Here is a 24,380-nt window from a genome sequence, read left to right on the forward strand (position 1 = left end):
AGGAAATCCAAAAAGGGGCTTCTTCTCTTGAGTAAAGTGTATTTAAAGTTATATTCGCTCATTAAAGAGCTTTTCTTGTACTTATTTATGCTATAAATTATTTTACTCAGTTTGAGTGATTGTTTTTGTTTTGGAGGGATTCAAAAATAAGGGAAGGTTGATTCGAACCTAGAATCGGAGTGTATTGGGTTGGCTTGTACCCGGGAAACAAGTGGACTAGCTTGGGATAGCTAGTGTCGGAGTTTTCGATGTTTGTATTCGGGCTGAATACAAGTTTAGTGGATTGGACTTCCCAAGTAGAAGCTTGGGGAGTGGATGTAGGTGCAAGGTTGGCACCGAACCACTATAAATCTTTTTGTTTGTGGTGTGCATAATTGCTTCTCTTTAACTCTTCATTATTTCCTTGGATTCTTGCTTTTGGCAATTAATCTTGAATTAAGGTTTTTCTCCTCATTCATTTAGCTATTGACAAACTTTTTTCATAAGCCATTAGTTAAGTTTAAAATTTTTAGAAACCCAATTCACCCCCCCTCTTGGGTTGCATAGCTGGGCAACAAGTGGTATCAGAGCCCAGTGCTCTAGCCCGTCTTTGATCTAAACAATCAAAGAGCCAAAGATCTATGGTAACCCACGTCGGTACTTCTATTGCCGAGGGGCAATCCACCAACCGACCTCCACTTTTTAATGGGTCTAATTACACCTATTGGAAAGCTCGGATGAAAATATTCATTCAAGCACTCGACTATGATATGTGGAGTATCATAGTGAACGGTCCTCACACACCCACTAAAATTATAGATGGTGAGGAATCAATCAAACTCGAGAAAGAATGGGATGAGGTTGATAAGAAGATGGCCCAATTAAATGCTAAAGCAATGAATGTACTTTATTGTGCTCTTGATGCAAATGAATTTAATCGCATTTCTACTTGTTCATCTGCTAAAGAAATATGGGATAGGTTAGAAGTAACCCATGAGGGAACCAATCAAGTAAAAGAGTCTAAAATAAACATGCTTGTGCATAAATATGAATTGTTTAAAATGGAGCATGATGAGTCCATAACTGTAATGTTTACTCATTTTACTGATATCATTAATGGTTTAAAGAGTCTTGGTAAGTCCTATACTAACAGTGAGCTTGTAAGAAAGATTCTCAGGTCCTTGCCAAGAACTTGGGAAGCCAAAGTGACTGCCATCCAAGAAGCCAAGGACTTGAACACTCTACCTCTAGAAGAGCTTCTTGGATCTTTGATGACTCATGAGCTAAGCATGAAGCAACATCAAGAGGAAGAAGTCAAAAAGAAAAGAACCATTGCCCTCAAATCCACAGCTCCTCCTGATGAAGAAACTGATGACACTAAAGATGAAGAACAGAATGAAGAGATGGCTCTCATCACCCGAAGATTCAAGAAATTTTTGAGGAAAAGAAAACAGGGGATGAGGAAGAGGCCATTCACAAAAGGGGAACAAAGCAAAGAAAAAGAGAAAGACCAACCCCTTATCTGCTACGAGTGCAAGAAGCCGGGATACTTCAAATCCGAATGTCCACAACTGAAGAAAGGTCCCAAGAAGTTCAAGAAGAAGGCCATGATGGCCACATGGAGTGCGAGTGATGACTCAAGCTCCGATGAGGAAACCTTAACCGAACAAGCCAACCTGTGCCTTATAGCACACGAAAATGAGGTAATTTCTGAAACCCCTAGTGACTTTACATTTGAAGAATTGCATGAAGCATTCTATGACTTAGTTGATGAATTAAAGAAACTAGGGATGAAAAACAAAGAGCTAAAATTAAAAAAATCAATCCTTATTGAAACAAGCTGAAAACTTTTCAATTGAAAAATCCACCTTGCTTCAAGAAAATCAAAGCTTAAAGAATGAAATTGCCAAGCTGAAACCAATAGTAGAAAAGTTCACCTTAAGTTCAAACAAACTCAATATGATTCTTGATAATCAAAAAGCCGTATATGATAAGGCTGGACTTGGCTATAACCCCTTGAAGAAACAAAAATATCTGAAAAATATTTATGTAAACTCTTTAAGTAACAAGTCTACCAATATTACTTGTTTCAAATGTGGTAGAATAGGACATAAGTCATACACTTGCCTCTTTAACAAATCTGCAAACTCAACTATAAAGAAAATATGGGTTCCAAAAGGAACCATTATGACTAACCAAAAAGGACCCAAGAAAGCTTAGGTACCTAAAACAAAAATTTGACTTTTGCTTGCAGGTGTGTCTAGCATCCCAAGAGGAAATAGGAATTGGTATCTTGACAGTGGATGCTCGAGACACATGACTGGTGATGAATCACAATTCATCACGCTTGATGCTAAGGATAGAGGGATGGTCACCTTTGGAGATAATGGCAAAGGAAAGATCATCGGTATAGGTAACATTGGTATCACTCCCTCCAAATACATTGAAAATATTTTGCTAGTTAATGGTTTAAAGCATAATTTACTAAGTATTAGTCAATTTTGTGATAAAGGGTATAAAGTTATTTTTGAATCATCTATTTGCATTGTAACTAGTCCTATTAACGATGGCATTAAATTTATTGGACATAGATATGGCAATGTTTATATGGTAGATTTAAATGATTTAGCCAAAATAAACATGCAATGTCTAGTATCCTTGAATGCTAAAGTTAATGAGACTAGTTGGCTTTGGCATCATAGACTTGCACACATTAGCATGCATTCTCTTTCAAAATTAATTAAGAAAGAATTAGTTCTTGGCTTGCCTAAACTGAATTTTGAAAAAGATAGAATTTGTGATGCATGCCAACTAGGTAAACAAACATGAGTTTCATTTAAATCCAAAAATATTATTTCAACTTCTAGACCTTTAGAGCTTTTGCATATGGATTTATTTGGACCAACTAGAACCACTAGTCTAGGAGGAAAATGATATGGTTTTGTAATTATAGATGATTACTCTCGTTTTACTTGGGTTTTCTTTTTAGCACACAAAGATGAAACTTTTCATATTTTCATTAAATTTTACCGAAAAGTCACCAATGAAAAAGGATTTTCAATTCAAAATATTCGAAGCGATCATGGAACTGAATTTGAAAATCAAGACTTTGAAAACTTTTGTGATGAAAATGGAATTGGCCATAACTTCTCTGCTCCTAGGACACCCCAACAAAATGGGGTAGTTGAAAGGAAAAACAGAACCTTAGAAGAAATGGCCCGTACCATACTTTGTGAAAGCAACCTTCCAAGATATTTTTGGGTGGAAGCAATTAACACAGCATATTACATTTTAAATCGTGCTTTGATTAGACAAATTTTAAAGAAAACCCCCTATGAACTTTGGAAAGAAAGAAAACCGAATATTGCATATTTTCATGTTTTTGGCTGTCGATGTTTTGTACTAAATAATGGTAAAGAAAGACTTGATAAATTTGATGCAAAATCAGATGAAGCAATCTTTCTTGGTTACTCCTCCACTAGTAAAGCTTTTAGAGTTTTTAACAAAAGAACTTTAGTAGTAGAGGAGTCCATACATGTTGTTTTTGATGAATCTAACGATCTTCCTTCAAGGAAGAATGAGGGTGTTGATGATGCAGATCCTCTAATAGAAGAAATGAAGGAGATCACTCTGAAAGATTCAACAACTCAAGAGGACGAGGAACAAGAAGACAAACAAGATGAAAGAGGTGAAGAAATTCAAGAACAACCTCAAGGTACAAATGACCTACCCAAAGAATGGAGGTATGTTCACAATCATCCTAAGGAGTTAATTATTGGTGATCCTATGCATGGGGTAAAAACTCGTTCTTCACTTAGAGATATATTTAATCATTGTGCTTTTGTATCTCATCTTGAACCAAAAACTATTGAAGAAGCTGAAAATGATCATAATTGGATTAATGCAATGCAAAAGGAACTTAATCAATTTGAAAGAAATAATGTTTGGACTTTAGTATCAAGACTTAAAAATTATTCAATAATTGGCACAAAATGGGTCTTTAGGAATAAATTAGATGAACATGGTAATGTAATTAGAAATAAAGCAAGATTGGTTGCTAAAGGATATAATCAAGAAGAAAGAATTGATTTTGATGAGACCTTTGCACCTGTTGCTAGATTAGAAGCTATTAGACTTCTACTTGCATATGCTTGCTTTATAAATTTAAATTATTTTAAATGGATGTCAAAAGTGCTTTTTTAAATGGATATATTGCTGAAGAAGTCTATGTAGAACAACCCTCGGGATTTGAAAATCATGCTTTTTTTAATCATGTTTTTAAATTAAATAAAGCTTTATATGGATTAAAACAAGCACCTAGAGCTTGGTATGATAGGCTAAGCAAATTTTTACTAAATAATAGTTTTTCAAGAGGTAATGTAGATACAACCCTCTTTATTAAAAGAAATCAAAATGATATGTTAGTAATATAAATCTATGTTGATGACATAATTTTTGGGTCTACTAATGAATCTCTTTGTCAAGACTTTGCTAAGCTCATGCAGGGGGAGTTCGAGATGAGCATGATGGGAGAACTTACCTTCTTCCTCGGACTCTAAATCAAACAAACAAAAGAGGAATCTCCATCACCCAAAGCAAGTACACCAAGGAACTACTCAAAAGATTTGGAATGGAGAACTCCAAACCAATTGGCACACCCATGAGCCCCTCATGTAAGCTTGACAAGGATGATGAAGGTAAATGTGTAGACTTAAAATACTATAGAGGTATGATTGGCTCTCTATTATATTTAACTGCAAGTAGGCCTGATATCATGTTTAGTATTTATTTGTGTGCTAGATATCAGTCTAATCCTAAAGAATCTCATTTGAATGCTGTTAAAAGAATCCTTAGATACTTGAATGGTACTCAAACTCTAGGGTTATGGTACTCTAAGGACTCACTAATTGATTTATTAGGATATTCAGATGCTGATTTTGCTGGATGTAGATTAGATAGAAAAAGCACAAGTGGAACTTGCCAATTTTTTGGAGTTAACCTAATCTCCTGGTTTAGCAAGAAACAAAATTTGGTAGCGCTGTCTACGGCTGAGGCCGAATACATTGCAGCCGGAAGTTGTTGTGCTCAAATCTTGTGGATTAAGCAACAACTCGAAGACTTTGGAATCAAACTTAATGAAATACCAATAAGATGTGACAACACAAGTGCCATAAATCTATCTAAAAATCCAATTCAACACTCAAGGTCCAAACATATTGAAATAAGACATCATTTTATAAAAGAACATGTTCAAAACAAAAATATAATTTTTGAATATGTTTGCACTGAAAATCAATTAGCTGATATCTTTACAAAGACCCTTAGTGAGGATAGATTCTGTGAAATTAGGAGAAATCTAGAAATTCTTGATCCTTATGCCTAAATATCTCTCCAATTCCAAAGATTTGATGTCAAAATTTCTTTGAACTCAATTTCCATCATCTCTCTTGGTCCTAAAAGCTCAAGATTATCATTCTCACAACTTGTCACTGAGCAAAATTCCTTCTTCCAAAATTTTAAATTTTTTCGGAATTTATTCATATTTTTTCTAAATTTTTGAGTTTCATGAGTCGACCCCCTAGGGTCGACCCTATGGCATATTTGAAATTATTGCCAACTTCCCACGGGCTCTTTCCTTTTAACTTGAAGCCTGTTCATGAGCCGACTCATTCTCTTCGTCTTCCTCCCTCCAAGAACCATCATCCCATCCTCATTCTCTCCAAAACCAAAGATTTAGCTCAAGAATATTTTCCCTTCTCCTCTCCACCACAAATCACCGCCTGGGAAAGGAGATTTTCGCATCTTTCCCCTTTGATTGAAGTGGTTGGAGCGTGCCCTAGCCTCCATCGTTCTTCTCAAAACCGCCTCTTCTCTCCGCCAAAATCCCTCTCCATCCTTTTGTAACCCTTCTTCTTCTCATCCACTTGATCCTCCGAGTCTCCCTGCCTGCTGTTGTGGTGAGAATGGCTCCAAAGATGAAGCTCCCTCAGAGAAGAAAATCGATCTGTGAGCTGGAAGAAAACGTCCGCAGAAAAAGGCAAGCTACTCAGTCCTCCACTGCTCCCATTCCGGTTTCTGTGTCAGCTCAAGGTCCCTCTCAGTCTCCCCTTAGCCCTAGCAAAATTCCTTTATCTGATAGGAAGGTTGAAACCGGAAAGAATGTGGATTTTAGATTCTTTGAAAAAGAAGGTTTCACCTTTGGAACAAAAATAAAAAACCAGGGTTGGGGTTTTTACTGCTCTCTCAAGGAAGTTACTTTTGTAGACCTGGTTAGAGAATTTTATCAAAATCTGCATTATGGCAATGGAACAGTGACTTCTACAGTTAAGAGAGTTGATATTTGTCTGGATCCTATTATTTTGGGAGAGATACTTCACTTGCCCTGTGAGGGATATTCTTACATGGAACTCCCAGTGAAGGAAGAGGGGATCAGTGTAATTCTAGGAGGAACCTACTCGGGAAGTTTGAATAAATTGGAAGCCAAAATTTTGTCAATTGAAATGAGGATCTTACATCAATTAGTGACAAAGCTCTTCTTCCCTAGGAGTGGTAGGCATGACCTCCTTTCTGACAGAGATATTTGTGTAATGTTTCATGTGATCACTCAAACCCCATTAAACCTCCCTGCATTAATGATTGAGGCCATGAGAGAGACACTGAACAGATCCAAGGCACATCTGCCTTTTGGTATGGCCCTTACACTAGTTTTCAGGAGGTTTGGAGTCAGTTTTGAGGCGGAGGCATCTGCTAAGCTTTCTCACGTAGACACCATCAACCAACACACTCTGCACCGCATGGGATTTACTAAAACTGATGGTGGTTGGATCAAGGGTTCTGAGGAGAGAGCTGAGGACAGAGTAGAAGACAGAGCTGAAGAAGAAGGTCCCTCATCTCCTCTCCATGACTTCAGGGCAGCATCTCCAGATATCTAGTTCGTTCCAGACCCAGAGGCTGGCCCTTCAGAGTTCACCAGGAGGCACACACCAGTACATCAGCCAGAGAGCAGAGCACCTCCTCTAGAGTTCAGATTAGCTGATGATCAGATCGAGCTGATTTCTCAGCATGTGGCTTCCTTGCTTTCTCGACAGTGGAGCACTTCACATTTACACCAGGGTCCACTTCATTAGATTCATCTAATCAGACCTTGATTCCCCATATCTTCACTGTATTTCAGTTGATCTCAGATCAGTCTATTCAGATTCAGCAGCTAGAGGACAGCATTTGGAGACTGACTGGGAGAGTTCTTGACTTACAGGGGCAAGTCTTAGCTTTGGCCCATCCTCAGCCACTGGAGAGCTCTATTGAGGTCACAGACCTTACTGCAGAGGCTGGCAGGCTCAGAGGTGCATTGGAGGGTGGTTATGAGTTATTGAGGAGAGAGATCAGAGGCTCGAGTGAGCATGCATCTACTCAGTTCACTGCTCTACTTCAGTCTGTTTCGAGAGCACGGAACGTTCTTGATTCCATTAGACTCACTCTTTCAGTCCAGTCCTTGGCCTCTCAACGTTCTCAGCCTCCTAGTTCATCTCGCTCACCTGCTCGTGGCAGAGGCAGAAGGGGTAGAGGACATACTCTTGGTCGAGATCCATCATCTCCTCACCCTATCTCTGATGACTCCAATCCATCAAGTCATGAGCTTTACTAGATCCTAGGTGTTAGCCTCTGTTCTTTCTAGGATCTGTATTTTTGGGCCATGTAATGACATTAGCTAGCTGACTTTTATGATATGAAATATGTATTGAAACAACTATGCTTTTAATCATCTTTTACTTATATATCTACTCTTTGTAATGATGTCAATCATCTTTTGGTTATATATCTTCTCTTTGTTGAAACAACTTCTCTTTTTGATGATTCATATCTATGGTAATCTATAGCATATTTTGGTTAATGATTGCTATATTCAGGGGGAGCAAACATTAATGATTAGCACTAGAAGTTTGAAGAAACACTAAAGAGAAAACGTATTCAGAAAAAGAGGGGGAGTTAACAATGTTTGATGATGTCAAAAAGGAGGAGAAATTAAAGAAAAAGAAACCCATCAAAAGCAAAATTATAAATTATTAGAAATTATAAAGAAAAAGAAACATATCAAAAGCAAAATTATAAATTATTAAAAGCTTGAAAATAAAATGAATGAATTGGGGAGAAATTAAAGAACAATATCAAAAGTAAAATTATTAAATAACTTAAAAATACAATGAGTAAATTGCTAAGTACAATGCAAATAAGCAACCTTTAAAATTACTTCTTTAAACATGCTCTGATATGCTTTAAAATTTAAACTTGCTCTGATACATCTTAAAGTTGACATGCTCTGATATACTTTATAATTAATTCTTAGACATGCATTGGTACATTAATTATTTTTGCTCTGATACTAAAACTAAATAATCAAATGAGAATGACAAATTTTCAAGATACAACTTGCTCTGATAACAAAAATAAATTTTCTACTCTAACACCAAAATCACATAATCCAATGAGCAAATTTTCAAATCTTTAAGCAAATGGCAAACTATTATGCATATGACCATTTGTATCACATGCCAAAAGAATCAATCTTCTTTTCAAGCAAATGCACTTATAATGCATCCTTTTGAAATTATGATTCACATAAATACTTTTGTTCAAGTATTTTGTCATCATCAAAAAGGGGAGATTGTTGCTCCTAGATTGATTTTGATGATACAAAGCAGTTGAAGGGGTACCAATATTTTTATTTGAAAAGTCTTTGTGCTCTTCAGGGGCAAAATCATAATTTTACCAAAACCTGAATTGAAAGTATTAATGATAGAACAAAAGATTTGTGATCTATTGGCGAAAATTTCATTATTTTTGGACTTGTATTTTGGAAGTTATGCATGTTTGAAATCCATGAGTCGACCCATGAGTCAGCTCATGGCACAATGAGCAGTTTGGCACGCAGAATTTTTGGCTTGGCACAACCTGTGAGTTGACTCATGAGTCGACCCTCAAGGCATGAGTCGACTCATGAGTCGACCCTGCAGTTTTAGACCAAAAATTACAGAACCCTATTTTCTGGTTTCTTCAACAGAGGTCGACTCATGAGTCGACCCCTGAGGCATGAGTCGACTCATGAGTCGATCCCTGTGATGGGATTTTTCCACAACAACTAGTTTTTAACCCATTTTAAGTGCTTTTAATGCTCATTTAATGTGGTCTAACGGCTCTTTTTCAGCCTAGAATATTTTTCTCTATTCTTAAAGCTATAAAAGGATTCAAAAGGAGGGAAACAAAAAGGGAGATAGCAAGAGATTAAAAGAAAAAGAAGAGCATTCAAGAGAGCATTCAAGAGCATTCAAAAGAGAAAATTTGAAAAAGGATTTCTCAAGCCAACTTTTCAGCCCTAATCAAGAGCTCATTTAAAGCTTTCAAGAAGCCATCATCCAAGCTCACCAACTCCTCAAGCGCTCAATCAATTCTCCATCCACCTTGAGAAATCCAAAAAGGGACTTCTTCTCTTGAGTAAAGTATATTTAAAGTTATATTCGCTCATTAAAGGAGCTTTTCTTGTACTTATTTGTGCTATAAATTATTTTACTCAGTTTGAGTGATTGTTTTTGTTTTGGAGGGGTTCCAAAACAAGGGAAGGTTGATCCAACCTAGAATCGAGTGTATTGGGTTGGCTTGTACCCGAAAATAAGTGGACTAGCTTGGGATAGCTAGTGTCGGAGTTTTCGACGTTTGTATTCGGGTGAATACAAGTTTAGTGGATTGGAATTCCCAAGTAGGAGCTTGGGAGTGGATGTAGGTGCAAGGTTGGCACCGAACCACTATAAATCTTTTGTTTGTGGTGTGCATAATTGCTTCTCTTAACTCTTCATTATTTCCTTGCATTCTTGCTTTTGGCAATTAATCTTGAATTAAGGTTTTTCTCCTCATTCATTTAGCTATTGACAAACATTTTTATAAGTCATTAGTTAAGTTCAAATTTTTAGAAACCCAATTCACCCCCCTCTTGGGTTGCATAGCTGGCAACACCTCGCTGCCGTTAGTGGTACCGACCACCCTCAGAAGGTTGAGCTAGTCGACGAGCATCTCCATCTGGGCTTGCTTTTTCATGCGACAGTAAAAATTTGGTCTGGAACATCAGTGCTCCGCCAGTGGGAAGGCTGCCCATGCCGCCGAGCTTAAGGACATGGGGGGAAAGGGAGGACCTCAGGGTTGCTCACAGGCGAGTTCCCCGATGCTGTTGGAGGTGAAGCACATGAGTAGAGGAGGCTTCAGAGCCTTCGAGCCCAACTCTGATGTCGGGAGGAGCTCGCACACCGCAGACATGTGCATGGATGGTTCTGGGTCAGGAAGCTTTGGTGGTGTCGGTTGGTGATTTCGTTGATGCCATGGGTGGCTTCTGTCATGTCGATCATGGGAAGGCTTGGCACCACCGTGATGGCCGGCTCCGGCACCGGCGAAGGCGGGCATACAGGGGCTCGAAGTTGATGGTGCTGGAGGCCGCCATGACGAAAGCCGGTCAGATGCGCGATGGGTGCAAGGGAGGCCTACGGCCGCCGCCTTCCCCCCTTTCTTCTTTTCCTTTCTTCCGACCTCTCTTCTCTTTCTTCTTTTTTTTTACATCTCGGGGATCTGCTTAAGCCAAATCTGATCGAGGTGCAAGCAAGGGAGACTTCGAAGTCTCTTATGGGGAGAGGACCATGGCCTCAACTTAGCTGAAATCTTGGCTCGATCTCAAAATTCACCTCGGCTCATGTGCTTAAGGATCCGTGGTCTTACGAAAAGGAGTTAACATGGAATAATAAATGATGGCCTGAGGATTTTTTACCATAAAGGTTTTTGAATCTGTCATGATTTTTCTTGTTTGGATCTTCATTCCTTGCGCATGTGGGGATGCCATGATCTCCTTTCTTGTTCCAAAATTTAAAGCTTGAAATGTAATTGAGGAAATAAAAAAATAACTCCTTCCTCATTCAAATCGCCAGCTCCCTGATTTCAAGCCCTACTAGGATTATTTGAAAGGTGCTAACTGATTCGAGGACTATTAGATCTGATTGACGTTAGATGGATTATGATTGGTCAGGCCATCTGGCTGATTTGGAGGTGGATGGCTTGAATCTTGCCAGTGGTTGAACAGCCTGGCGGGCCGCCTGTCGGGAAGCGACGGTAGCATTGGAAAGCTGGAAAAATGTCCATCTTTGAGCTAAAATATAAATGTAGGCCCTTCCTCTATTTGTTGTTGCTGAAATCAATCGAGGTCGGAGGATGGACGTCTGATCGTCATACAGGGATGCTAGCACTAGAGTGACCTGTAAAACAAGTTTCAAACCAGAGGTGGTGGCTCCGACGAGAACCCTCCAACGCTTAAATAAAAAAAGTAGAGAATAAAAGGAGCAGCAATGAATTCTCTAAGAGGAATTTGATTGGACTTACTTGGGTCCTCAAGACTCTAATTGTTTATATAGAAGGATACCAAACAGTTAGATTGTTAGCTGTGAGATTGTACGATCTCGAAATTGTCAGACCATGGGACATATCAAACTGAGCGAGATAATTCAGCCCTTAATCGCTCTCGCAATATCAGGAGAGACGGTTATGTCAGATCTTATCTATTCGGGATAGACAGCTATCGTGCACATTGAAGAGATAAATTGGTTGAGTAGCTCATACATAGATTAGACCTTAGAGATACTTTGACTCAATATGGAGATGGACTCTTTATCTCATACAGTGGTCAGCGGTCATGTTGATGACTCAAGAACTTGAAACATTACGTGATATAGCATTAATCCGAAGTACTCACGATAATCACCATAATAATAATATTATTAAATTAATAATATTATTAATTTAAATTAATTAAATATTATTAATTAAAATTAATTTAACTAAATTTAATTCAATATTATTAATTTAATTTAAATATTTAATCTAATTTAACTAGATCTTATAAATATTAATTTAAAAATATTAAAAATTTAAAAAAATTGGCATTTGGTGACTGCTATGGAGCCGTCACCCGGTCGTTAATACTCATCAAACCCATAGAGACGGCACTGTGGCACGAAAGCGGTGCTGCATTAGTAGGAGACGGTGCTGCGCGATAGGAGAAAAAAGGGGGGAGAAAGAGGAAGAGTGGGGGAGAAGGAGGGAGGCGGCCTGGGTTGGGGAGGTAGCCGGGGCTCAAGGAGGCGCTAGAGGGGTTAGGCTGGGGGCTTAAGGAGGCAGGCCGGGGGCTCGAGGCTCAGGGAGGCGGTCGGGGGCTCGAGAAAGCAGGATCCGATGGTGGGAGAAAGAAAGGGATCGGAGGCAACCAGGGAGAGGTCGGTTGGGGGCTCGAGGTGCAATTGGGCGCTCGCAGTCGGGGGCTTGAGAAGGTGGGAGGCAGCCCTGTGTTCGAGGGCTCGAGGAGACGTGAAGTGGTCGGGGGCTCGAGGAGGTGGGGGGCTCGAGGAAGCGGGATCCGATGGTCGGGGCTCGAGAGGTGGCTGGGGTTTTGGGAAGCAGGATCCAGTAGCTGGGGAACAGGTAGGGACCGGAGGTGAGGGAAGGGAGGGGGGTAGCAGCGGGATGAGCGAAAATGAAAAATCAAAAATCGATAGGAGACTTTTAGGTTTTAGGTATTAGCGATGGGCTAAATTTTTCATCGCTATACGCCATCCGCTAATAATTATACGACAGCATTGCCATCGCTACTATGGATCGATAATATTTTTAGTGATGGTGTACAAAGCCCATCATCAAAGTCTGTCGGTAAAAAATCTTATTAGAGACGGCAAAATTACCATCGTTAATACCATCGCTAATACCTATTATTAGCCACGGTAAAAATAACCGTCGCTAATATCCATCGATAATACTTTAATTCTTCTTAAGTGAGCTCCAACTGGCTTGGTCTAAAAGAACTAGCTCTGCCAACGGTCAGTTTCTGACTGGTTAGGCTCGAAAAAAATATATTTCTAACGTGTAGGCCAACAATCAATCTCTTTGGCTAGAACCGAATCATAGTCAAACTAGAAAATTTCTCTCATAATTTCATCATAACTAATTTCTTATAACCAATCATACTTAATTTCATAACAGTATCAACTCAAATTTTCACATCCTCCAAAAGAGCAACAAAATAATTTTATTCAAAAATTCATGCAAGGTGAACACGTTTTTTTTTTTCCCAAAAAATTATGCAGTATTAAAATAAAAAAAATATCATTTTTCAAATTTTATGTCATATAGAGGTAACACCATACTTGATCCAATATTTTAAGTTATTTTTCATGTATAAATACATATTTTCAAACTTTAATAATTTTTAAATATTTTAATAATTTTAACCTATAAAAATTAATTTTTAAATATATAAATATGCACTAAAAAATTCAAAATAAAAGAGAACTTACAATTAGTCGAATTCAAAAGTCACAATTTTTGGCACATACCTGATCCTCAGATATTCTGTGCTCTTCTCAATCTAGATCAAAATTCTAGATCATATCTAATTCATTGATCAAGAAAATTAGGCTAATTAAATTCGATCTAGTAGGGTACAATAGAATAAGCAATCAAGATCAGATCTATTCGATTTGACTCAACTAACCTGAAAAAGAGAGATGCTCGTTTAGATCGTGATTTAGATTGGATTCACAAGATGAATCTAAAATCTCAGATTGATCTAAATCCAATCAGATTAGGATCCGATCAATGGGATGATTTTGAAGATAGGCTTTCCCTCTGTCCCCTTTTTTGTTCCTCTTCTTCTTTTTTTTTTCTTTTCTTTTTCCCTTTTGTCTCTCTCTCTCTCTTCCTCTCTTTCTTATTTCTTTTTTCCTCCATCTCTCTCTCTCTCTCTCTCTTTCTTTCTTTCTCATGGCCACCAATGGACAGTAAAATAGAGGTTTTCCCATGGCCTCTTTAAGGGAGAGGGAGGGAAGGGAGAAGGGGATGGGCCAATGATCGGTCAGTGGTGGCACAGCTAGATGCTGGCGATGATGGTGGCTCAGTCGATGACGTCGATTCCCATCAAAACAAGCTGAAAACAAGAGAATTAGGGATGAAGGAGGGTTTTTGGGCAATGGCGGCTCAATTACAATAGTCTAGCAGCTATCGGAGGTGAAGAAGAAGGGAAAGGGAGAGGTAGGGCTTCGATGATGGATTAATAGAGAGGGGGCGATGGGGTTTTAAATAGAGAAATTGGAAAAGGATAAAGATTGGTTCAATAACTAATAAGTCTGGCCATTTGCCGGCATAACCATTCCCAACAGTCCTCAGCCATTTCCGACCAACATGTGTCTCCCCTCCGACCACTCTCACAGAACTTTTCCATGGCACAGGATCGGGTAGGGGATAAGGTTCCCCTATTCCGATCCTTCAATTTTTTTTGTTGCAATGCTGGCTTCACTTGAATCGAATCCAATTGGACTGTTTTTTACATTCTTCCTCTCTTAAAAAAAAAATGATCCTCAAAATTTGAGAAATCTAGATCTTGCAAAGTTAAAAATGCTCTCAATCTAAAACTTACATGCACCAAGTTATCCTGGTTTGGCATTTTTGAGCATATGATCATATTACTAAAATGTCCACAAGCAAATCTGATCCCTTGTGTCAACCACAATACTCAAGCTTATATCTACACCAAAGCACGGACTCTTTTCAAGAATACTTCACAATTCGGTACCTCCACATCAATTCTAAAATTTTATCCCTTTAATATATAATTAGAGATATCATCTCTCTTTGATCAAAATGAATATGATACTAGATCAAAAAAATTTTATCATGTTTAAAATTAAGATATAGACTAACAAGATTAGATCTGAGTGATCGAAAGCTTGAGATTGAAATTATAGCATAAATGCACCTTTATTCAAGATTAAGTTGGGATCAATTGGATGCAAAAATCTTACAGCAAGATCGATTATTAAAATCAATTGTACTTGGAATAGAGCTTGAAATGAATTTGACATAATACTATGATAAAGTTTTCATTCTACAAAAGTTAATGATCTACCTTAATTAAAATTAAATCATCAGATGATGGTAAAAATAATCATGATTATATAGTAATGGCTTTAGGCAATAATAATCCATCATAACTATGGATATGATCTCAGAATTGAATCATAATAATTAAATCTGAAAAAATAAAGTATGATATCCTGATTTTTATGTTAGAGTTGAGATCATAAGGAGAGAATGAATCATAATAGATTATTTAGATACTTAATAAATTAAATCAAATTTAATTAACAATCAACTAATCTTAGATATAAGATGATCAAAATTTTTTTTAGCATGATCAATATAGTTATATCATAATTAGCTTAAGAATCTATTGTATTCACATTTCCTTTATGACTAAAAGCCTATTTTATCATGATATATTTCAAACCATAATCAATATATTCGATCAATTTTAAATGACTCAACCACCATGCTTTCATTGTGCAACACTAATTAACATTCTCCAAATTTTTTAATGATATCAGATTAAAATTCTATAAAATCTAAGCAAAGATTTGTTGTCCAAGTACATCAGATCATAATTATCTCTCGAGATAATTGTTATATTTACACTATTGTATAATAAAGATATTAACTTCTAAATTTGATTTGAGTCAAGCCAACTTTGGATTACCTCAATAATTCAATTAGATGATAAATTTCATCTCTTTCTTTTGAGAAAATCAACTCCTAACTTATCCATCATGATCTTGTAACTTGCTAGAGCATCATAATTAGAAAGACGAATCAACTTTAGAAAATCCACTCAAAAGATTAGGTAAAAAAATTTATTCATGATAACTATTAATAAAATGCCCTTTCATTACTTAGATCTTGCCATGATCATGGAAGTCTTCCTTACAATATCTTAAAGTAATCACTTGGTCATCTTCTTTATATTCTCTTTATCAATCAAAACCACTATGGTCTTCTAATTCAAAATAACTTCCAATAAATTCAAGATTGCTATCACATTCTATAATCATATCCAGATTAAATTTTCAAAATAAAACCAATGCTAACACAACATAATATAACTCATCTGTATTACTAAAAATGTACCTCTATATGTCAATTATTTAGTCACGATGACATTCTTCCTAGAACTAGGCTTGAAGTATTAAATCAGAATCTTAGCAATATAAACCTTCAATACTTATCCAAAATAAAGTTTTAAGAAACTCAATTTATATCCACAAAATAAAATTAAATATTATAAAATAATCCATTATACTCCAGTATCAATAATTATATTCAGATATTCAATCAAAATCTTAATTCTACCCCACTCTCACTAATTAAGTTCTCATGATCTTAAATTTAAGCTCTGGTACCACTCTATCATATCCCGAATCCAACATCTGGATTGGACACATGATGGGTGAACACTTCTTAGAGCAAGGCTCTAAAGAATATGCTAGGTCTGTATTTTTTTTTCAATTCATTAATATCTCATTCAATATTTATTCAAAAATAAATTAAGTAAATATCCTCTAAGATCCTATGCTCCTCACTTCTAGTCCCAAGCCTCATAAAATCCTTTGGATCTGAAAAAAATAAAAAAGAGAGGATGAGTTTTACAGACTCAGTAAGTTATCAATATCTTTGAGGGATCAAACATAATTAATTTTTAAAATATAATAATTTAACAGTAATACTATAAAAAAAGAGAGTTTTACGATAAAATTACTTACGATAAAAAATTTTCATCGACAATAAAGAGTATTTATGATGAAAAAATAAATTCATCATCAATAATAAATTATTTACGATAAAAAATTTTTCATCACAAATAGTATCATATTAGCGATGAAAATTTTTTTATCATAAATACTAATTATTTATGATGATTATTTTTATCATAAATAATAAAATATTTATTTTAATTTTAAATTTTTAAATATTAGTGATGAAAATATTTTATCATAAATAGTAGAGTATTTATGATAGAAAATAGATTTTCATCATAAATATGAATTATTTATGATATAAAATTTTCATCATTAATATATAAAAAAATAAAAAATTTAAAAAATTTAAAAATTATAGATTATTAGTGATGAAAATTTTTTATCATAAATAGTAGAGTATTTGTGATGAAAAGTTACTTTCCATCGTAAATACTTTATTATTTATGATAAAAAATTTTATCGCTAATATTAAAAAAAATAAAAAATTTTAAAATTACAGATTATTAGTGATGAAAAATTTTCATCATAAATAGTCGAGTATTTACGATAGAAATTGACTTTTTATCATAAATACTCTATTATTTATGATAAAAATTTTTCATCTCTAATATATAAAAAAAATTAAAAATTTTAAAATATAAAAATTATAAATTATTAGTAATAAAAAATTTTCATCATAAATAGTGAAGTATTTACGATGAAAATTAGATTTTCATCATAAATACTCTACTATTTATGATGAAAAACTTTCATCGCTAATATATAAAAAAATAAAAAATTTAAAAATTATAGATTATTAGCAACAAAAAATTTTCATCATAAATAATAGAGTATTTATAATAAAAATTAGGTTTTCAATGCAAATACTTTACTATTTATAGTAAAAATTTTTCATCACTAATATATGAAAAAAATAAAAAATTTTAAAAATTACATATTATTAGTGATAAAAATTTTCATCGTAAATAACAAAGTATTTATGATGAAAAGCTCCTTTTCATCATCAATACTCTACTATTTATGATAAAAAAATTTTATCATTAATATTTGAAAAAATAAAAAATGTTAAAAATTCAAAAATTATAGATTATTTACGATGAAAATCTTACGTCATAAATAATTGAGTATTTATGATAAAAAATAGCTTTTCATCGTAAATACTCATCTATTTACGGTAAAAATTTTCATTGCTAATATATGAAAAAAATAAAAAATTTTAAAAATTTAAAAATTATAGATTATTAGTGATGAAAAAAATTTTTATCGTAAATAGTCAATTATTTGTGATAAAAATATTTTCATCATCAATATTTAAAAAAAAATAAAAAATATAAAAATTATAGATTATTTATGATAAAAATATTACATCATAAATAACTTAGTGTTTACGATAAAAATATATATTTTATCATAAATAATCTATTATTTATGATAAAAAAAGGTCAAAGATTGATCATTATTTGCGATAATACTTTTCGTCTCTAAATTTCTCTGAATCTATCTCATTACTCTATTTTGCATAAGTTGTTAGTTCTATGGACTGATTAGAGATCACAAGGTACAAAGGCCTTGTATCTGTCCAAAAACATAGAAAGAAGATGATACTGGATCTTTATACGTTAAAACATGATCCACAAAAAGGTTATTCACATAGTACTTGATCTTTATACATTAAAACACGATACTGAATCTCAATTATTTATGATAAAAAATTTTCATCGCTAATACTTCATTATTTACGATGAAATAATTTCACCACTAATAATTAAAAAATTATAAATTTAAAAAAATAACTTTCGACACTGAAAAAGAATCATTCTCCCAGTATCCAGATTTTGATAGATGATGCAACAAAATTCTTCATCCACAACCAAATCAACCGTCTATAAGATCCAGGAGCAAACTGCCTCAGAAAATTAAATGCAAGAAATTTGATTCAGAAAAAATATCAACTTCTAACTGTATAAAAAATAAAACTTTATCAATTGTTCAATGGACTAAAATGTGTCATTTACTTCTAAACTGTATGCGAAAGACCTTTGCTGGGTCCTTCAGTATTATTTTTCAAGAGTGCATTCATAGTCTTAATTGGTATGTGATGATTGTTTATCGCAGATACTCTCTAACTAGCTGAACTCTTATTATTGCTATCCAGTTCAAGATTTATCCTAAGATTGATATATTCTTGAGCAGGTATTATCTTTTTTACTATACTCCTTTTGCATCAGATCTCAAGGATCTTAGCTACTCGCAGATTAAATTTGAGTTCGGATGTCCATTCAAATCTTTCAATCAACTCATGGCAGTGTTGCCACCAAAAAAGTAAATCTAATTAGTTAGATTTTTTTAATTATAAATTATATTTGATTATTAGTTAATATTCGCAATGTATTAGAAAAAAAATGATTCTCATCTGATAGTATATGATTACGTAATTATTTTGCGTACATAATTTTTTATGTACGTAATTTTTTTTAAAGAAAAAATTATAAATTAATTATTTATATAAAATTTTTTATTAATATTTTATTTTTATCATGAATATTTTTTTCATGTCATTTTTTGTTACTAAATTTTTTAGATAAAAAAATTTCTAAATGATAAAAATCTAAAATTAAATTTTTATAAAATTATTATTAAGAAATTCTTTTGCAAAAATTATTTCTGATAAAAGTTATATTTACGTTGCTAATAAGATTATTAACGACTAAAATTTAGTTTTCATCACAAATAATTTTTTTATGAAATAATTTAAGAGAGAAAAATTTTTAATAAATTTTTTTTATTTTTTTGATAAAATTAATGGAGATAAAATTTTAATTTTCATTGCTAATAACATTATTGACGATGAATCTTTTCGTTGCCAATAATTTTTATTTTTTGATGGAAATTATTAGCGATAAAAATTATTTTTCAATGTTAATAAGATAATTAACAATGAAATATTTTATTTTCATTGTAAATATTTTTTTAGAAAATGAAGGTAATTTTTTTTGACAGGAATTATTAGCGACAAAAATTATTTTTCAGTCGCTAATAACATAGTTAACGATGAAAATTTTTTTTCATCACAAATAATTTTTTTGGTGGGAAAATTTTTTTAGTAGAGAATTTTTTTAGCGAAAAAATAAAAAAAAAAATTTTGGCAGGAATTATTAGTGACAAAAATTTTTTTTCGTCGCTAATAACGTTATTAACAATAAAATTTTTTTCATTGTAAATAAATTTTTTGTGATAAATTTTTTATAATTTTTTTTTTGAATTATTAGCGATGAAAATTAGTTTCTGTCGCTAATGATGTTATTAGCAACGAAAATTATGTCATTAATACTCCTGCTTTCAATCAACGTCAAATCAACGTCTCTTCGCACAAAACTGCGCAAAATCCTTATCCCCCCCTTCTATCCCTGATCTCTCTCCCTTTCCTTGAGCTCTCCTCTCTCATGCTCTCCCCTCCGTCTCTTCCCGTTGGCAAGCCACTCTCCACCGCCACCGTCCGCCGTCCACTGTTCATTGACCGCACCGCCCGCCGTCCGTCGGAGGTAAGGTTTTCAACCTTTTTTTGTGTTAATCAAGCCATCGGGGGTGGAGCCGTCCGCAGGGGGGTTGCCGTGGGCCGTCGGTGGCACCATGGGGCTGGGGAGGGGGCGGTCAGTGGGAGGGGGCGGGATCCAAACAGGGCAAGGCGGGATGGGACCGGAGAGGGGGTCGGCCGGCGGGGAGGGGGTCTGGGGCGTAGGCATGCGGGATGGGGCCGGGGAGGGAGCGACCGACGGTGACGGAGATGGGGCCGGGGAGGCTATCGTCGATGGAGACGGAGCCAGGGTGGGAGGCGGTCGGCGGCCAAGGGAGACGGGCCGGGAGGGGGCGGAGGGAAGTGGTTTGCATGGTGGGAGGGAGAAGAGAAGAGAGAAAGGAAGGGAAAAAAATTAAAAAAAATAAAAAAATAAAATATTAATCAAATATTTTATTATTTGATTAATAAAAATAAAATCTGAATCACGTTTGAATTGGATCGAGGTCAGGATCTAGGTTGAGATCTCGATTCGGATTGAGATTCAGATCGAGATCTGATCCAGACGGCACAGGATCTGTGAAAGTGCCAGCACCGTGGGAGCGGGGGCGTGAGAGGTCGAGTCCGAACGTGCGGGGTGTGTGACGGCACTGGCACTGGCATCGGCACCGTGGGAGCGGGGGTCGCGGGGGCTGAGTCTGGGTGGTACGGGGTGTGGACGTGCCGACATCGTGGGAGTAGGGGCCATGGGAGGCCAAGTCCGAAGCTCATCAGAGAAAAATTATTTAAAAAAAATAATTTTAGATAAAAAATATTTTTAAAAAATAAAAAATTATAAAATAAAATTTAGATAAAAAATATTTTAGAAAAAAATAAAAAACCATCGAGTCTTCAGAATTAAGTTTCATATTATTATTTTTCGTTAATATTATTTTGCATGCTCAACTGCTTATAGTTTATTTTAATTTGTTGCATAAATTTATTTTATATTTATTGCATGCTCAACTACTTATAGTTTTGTTATTATTATTTAATATTATATTTATTTATATATCAAAAATATAGTATGCACTAGGAGACAGACGACGATGTTCGTGTTCGTTGTCTACCTCGGAGGTTGAGGCACCTTTATCGATTTCTACTGTCCCACCAGTTCCGTCATCAAAAGGTCCTGCACTGGCAGTCCCAATGAGATGGATTTAAGTGAGACGGATCTGAGTGTATTATTATCTTTTTATATAATAAAATTTAATTTTTTTTATTTGGATAGGTATCATATTAATGATTTATTTATATTATTTCAGATCATCTCCACCGGTGGTGAGGCGAGGGTGAGGTCCATCGAAGAATCTCGCTTTAGAGCATTGGAGATGCAAGCACCCGAGACAGCGTCTCCGTATCGAGATACCACCCAGCTATACCAGGCCTGTTAGGAGATTGTGAGAGCCATGGCAGATCGAGCTGGGCATCATATGCCGCAGCTATGCTCCCGTGATGCTTTTCGATTGGCATCATGTTATACCGACTCAGAGAGAAGTTTTCTACATCCACTTACAGATAAATAAATTATACTATGAATATTTAATTAATATGGTATTCTTCTAATATTGTTATTAGCAGGGTGTTTTTGATATTATTGCTTTGGAGGATCATGTGTGGTGAGCTGTGGACACTCATTTATCTTTGTATTTCAAGGATTATCGCCATCGCATCCATTAGCATTGGTACCATATGATGCAGGATCATGGGGAGGAGCAGCACGGTAGTGGCCCTATGATAGCATCACTATGGATGATTGGATGTCATATACCGGCATTACGAGAATCTGGCATATCAATTTACACATCCAATTTTTTTTAGAGTTTATTATTGAATCATTTATTCTTAAATTAAATTTGTTATCTACTAATTTGACTGGTAACTGTACAGAGAAGATATATCCAAAATACCATGAATCGGCTAGACAGACCATACCACATTGTAGAGATTCGAGATTGTTCGCTCGTCACATGGAGCAAATGGTAAGTAATTTTTAATTAGTATATAATTTTTTAGCTATTTAAAATTTTTTTAATTAATTATTCTCAAATTGCAGAGAGATGCTGAGAGCGGCAAACTTCATGGTAGGATCGATATCTACCAGTGGACCACCAGCGACGGTCAGGAGAGTGGACGATGCGGGCCAGGAGCTCTTTGTAAATTTTTTCAATTATTTTTTTATTCACAGTCTGATTTTTATTTACAAAATTAAAATAACTATAACTTAATTTTCAGGATTGTATGACAGACATGAGATCCCAACCTATCCCTGAAGGCTCGACCATATCCACAGATAATGAGATTAGTGATCAGGTGCTTGGTATGAGATCCTGTTATGTTAGAGGTCTAAGGTATGGGATCACTACTCCCTCATCCTCACTTCTCTAGGACTGACATCCATACTGCCTGCGATGCTCGACTGATGAAGGTGCAGAGGCAGGCTATTGAGGATTGATAGCGAGCTTATGAGTTGGCTATACGCATTGACGAATATCAGTGGCCCCAAATCCAAATGATGGAGTGGACATACAACTGATGAGGCAACAGCAAGCCAATCTGAGCACTTCCCTTCTCCAGCTCGTTCTCCTTCTGCAGATGCCGATACTTGACGGCCTCTTTATGTAGCTTTTTATTTTTATTTCAAATCTCTTATAATTTTAATTTAATATAATAAATAATAAAATTTATTTATAAATTTTTTATGTAAATTTTTTATTTATTTTTTATATAAAAATATTATAAATATAAATTAAAAATATATATTCATAAATTATTTTTTAAAAATATTATAATTATTAGCGATGAAATATTTTTGACGAAATATTAGTCGCCAAAAATTTTACTACGATAAAAAATTGGTCATAAATAAAATTTTTAATAAATTTAAAAATATTAAAATTTTATATTAAATAATAGTGATGAAAATATTTTCATCACTAATAAGCACATTTGCGATGAAAAATTTTCATCACTAATATTTTTATAAATTTAATTTTTATAAATATTTTTAATTAAATTAATAATGATAAAAAAAAATTATCATAAAAAATCTTATTTGTGATGATAATTTTTCTTGTTAAAAGTTTTTAAAAATTTGATCTTCGTAAAAATTTTTAATTAAATTAATAGCGATAAAAATATTTTTATCGCTATTAATCTATTATTTATTAGTGACGTTAAATTTCATCACAAATATTTTTTTTTATGACTAAAATTTTTTATCATAAATAGTTTTCAAAAAATTAAATTTTTTTAACAACAAAAATTTTTTTCTATCGTAAAATATTATCAACGATGCAATTTTAACGACGAAAATATTAACGATGAAAATTTTCATCGCTAATAACTATTAGCGATGAAAATAGGTTATTAGCGATAAAAAATTTTCATCGCTAATAACCTATTTTGTTGTAGTATAATATATAACAATATAATTTTTTCTTGAAAATATGCCATGTATATCAGTAAAAAATTTAAAAATTTCTCTCTATTTTTGATGACTACAGCCACAATCAACCTTGTGACAAGAGTCTGAAAGAGACTAGTCCTTGAATAACAAATATATGATGATGCATCAACATATGCCAGTGATCAGCTCTGACTGGTTAGATCCAAAAAAACTAGCTCTGATTCACACGATTATAATTAGTCCCATAACAAGGTATAGAGATTAGTTCTGAAATATATACAGAAGATGCATTAGCATATGCCATTGATCAGTCCCAACTAGCTAAGCTTGAAAGAACTAGCTCTGCAGCGACAGTCTTGACTAGCTAGGTCTGAAAGAAATATATTTATAATATGTAGCCAACGATCAGTTCCATTGGCTAGATCCGAATCATAGTCAAACTAGAGAGTTTTTCTTGTAATTTCATCATAATCAATTTCTCATAAACAATCGTACTTAATTTTATAATAGTATCAATTCAAATTTTTACATCCTCTAAAAGAGCAATAAAATAATTTTTATTCAAAAATTCATGCAAGAGTGAATACATATAATTTTTTTTTCAAAATCATGTAATATTAATATAAAAAAAATTATCTTTTCTAAATTTTGTATCATGTAAAGTAACACCATGCTTGATCTAACATTTTAAGTTATTTTTCATGCATAAATAAATATTTTTAAATTTTAATAATTTTGAATATTTTAATAATTTTTATATTATAAAAATTTATTT

This window comes from Elaeis guineensis, chromosome 8, assembly GCF_000442705.2.
Source record: "Elaeis guineensis isolate ETL-2024a chromosome 8, EG11, whole genome shotgun sequence".
Lineage (NCBI taxonomy): Eukaryota > Viridiplantae > Streptophyta > Magnoliopsida > Arecales > Arecaceae > Elaeis > Elaeis guineensis.